The sequence below is a fragment of the Clarias gariepinus genome, chromosome 9 (genome assembly GCF_024256425.1).
Source record: "Clarias gariepinus isolate MV-2021 ecotype Netherlands chromosome 9, CGAR_prim_01v2, whole genome shotgun sequence".
In the NCBI taxonomy this organism is placed as follows: Eukaryota; Metazoa; Chordata; class Actinopteri; order Siluriformes; family Clariidae; genus Clarias; species Clarias gariepinus.
This window is the reverse complement of record NC_071108.1, coordinates 19,568,857-19,571,042: the sequence shown is the minus strand read 5'-3', so window position 1 is coordinate 19,571,042 and position 2,186 is coordinate 19,568,857.

Below are 2,186 nucleotides of genomic sequence, written 5' to 3'. Positions count from 1 at the left end.
GTGCTACAGTAGCTTTTCTTTGGACACGTTTGTGATGGGAACAGTCTGGTCCAAGGTCATTCTGCAAGACCTGCTGGTTTGGTGTTGCCTGGTCTCTAGCCATCACAATTTGGCCCTCATCAACCAAATACCTGCCTGTTTTCAACACATCAACCTCAAAAACTTTTTGTTGATTTGCTGCCTACTACAGCCCAGCCCTTGCCGGGTGCCCTTGTAAGATATTTTGTTATTAATTTCAACTGTCACTGGCTTTCATGTTATGGCTGATCATTGTTTTTAGTGTGAAGTGTATTATCAGTGTAGCCAGTTTTACTCTGTGTACTGTATTGTGCAAATAAACTTAAAGAAAAAAGTAAAACCCAGTTTTCAATTAGTGTTGATAAATGTGTAAGCCTGGCATCTTTCATTTTTCTTTCATATATACAGTTAACATCTGCAACAAAAGTTTTGTTAATAAAATCTTTAAAAAGTTTGGCAATTAAATGTTTTCATATACATCCTACATTCATTGTAAAAATATATATACTGAAGATATATATATACTCAGCAAAAAAAGAAACGTCCCTTTTTCAGGACTGTGTATTTCAACAATAATGTTGTAAAAATCCAAATAACTTTACAGATCTTCATTGTAAAGGGTTTAAACAATGTTTTCCATGCATGTTCGATTAACTATAATCAATTAATTAACATGCACCTGTGGAATGGTCGTTAAGACCTTAACAGCTTACAGAAAAGAGGCATTTAAGGTCACAGTTCTAAAAACGCAGGACACTAAAGAGACTTGTCTACCGACTGTGAAAAACACCCAAAGAAAGTTGCCCAGGGTCCCTGCTCATCTGCGTGAACGTGCATTAGGCATGCTGCAGGGAGGCATGAGGACTGCTGATGTGGCTAGGGCAATAAATCGCCATGTCTGCACTGTGAGACGCCTAAGACGGCGCTACAGGGAGACAGGAAGGACAGCTGATCATCCTCGCAGTGGAAGACCACGTGTGACAACACCTGCACAGGATCGGTACATCCGAATATCACACCTGCGTGACAGGTACAGGATGGCCACAACAACTGCCCGAGTCATACCAGGAACACACAATCCCTCCATCAGTGCTCAGACTGTCCGCAATGGGCAGTCCATGAGGAGGAGATGCACTGCAGTACTTCAAGCAGCTGGTGGCCACACCAGATACTGACTGGTACTTTTGATTTTGAGCCTCCCTTCAGGGACACATTGTGAAACATTTTTAGTTTATGTCTTATGGTGTTGACTCTTTTAGTGTTCATACCAAATATTTACACATTAAGTTTACTGAAAGTAAAAACAGTTGAAAGTCAGAGGACGTTTTTTTTTTTTTGCTGAGTTAGGGTGATCTATTTAGGAAAAAGAATAATCTTAAATTTTCCATAATTTTAATAGTGAGCAATAATTCCTGCACAGCAGTAAAAAGAAAAAAACTGATATTGTAAATTAGCAAGAAAGGGGATTATCCTGAGGTTAATGTTGAAAGTCACAAGGTTTTACATTGTTCCAGATCTCATCTTCTACCAAGAATCTTCATGAATGCTTTGGTCAGCCATACGCTGTATTTCTTATATTCTAATTAAGGTATGTTTCATTTATCTCACACCACTTCAGTCTTTTTTTCTTGCACTAGGGGGCTCCCACATTAAGGCTACTACTACCACTCAGTCAGGATGGCCAAAGACTATCACGTGTTTCCTCCGAACCATGTGACACCAGCCGACCGTATCTTTTTGAACTGTTCGCTCACGCTTCATTGGAGGCGGTGTAACACACTCGGAGGACAGCGCTATCCGCTCCCATCCGCTTGCATGAGCTCACAGACACCCCTGATTGGCTGTAGAGGTGTGATTAATGTGCGAGCACGAAATACCTCTCATCCCTCCACTCTCTCTAGACTCGGCCAATTAGTTCTCTCTAAAGCTCCGGCTGCGAAAGGACCAATTCAGTCTTTAAATTAATTTACCTACCAAGATCAACTTAAGGACAAAACAATGAAATATGGATTCCAGTAATTTTTTTAAACCAACTCAAGTTTTAATTTTAATTAATTAATTATTGTATCTTTGCTGTCTTAATGACAGCTAATATATTATATACACTAACAATGATTTCAAAATTAATTGTCAAAATTATGATCAACAATAAGACATCTTTATTACTA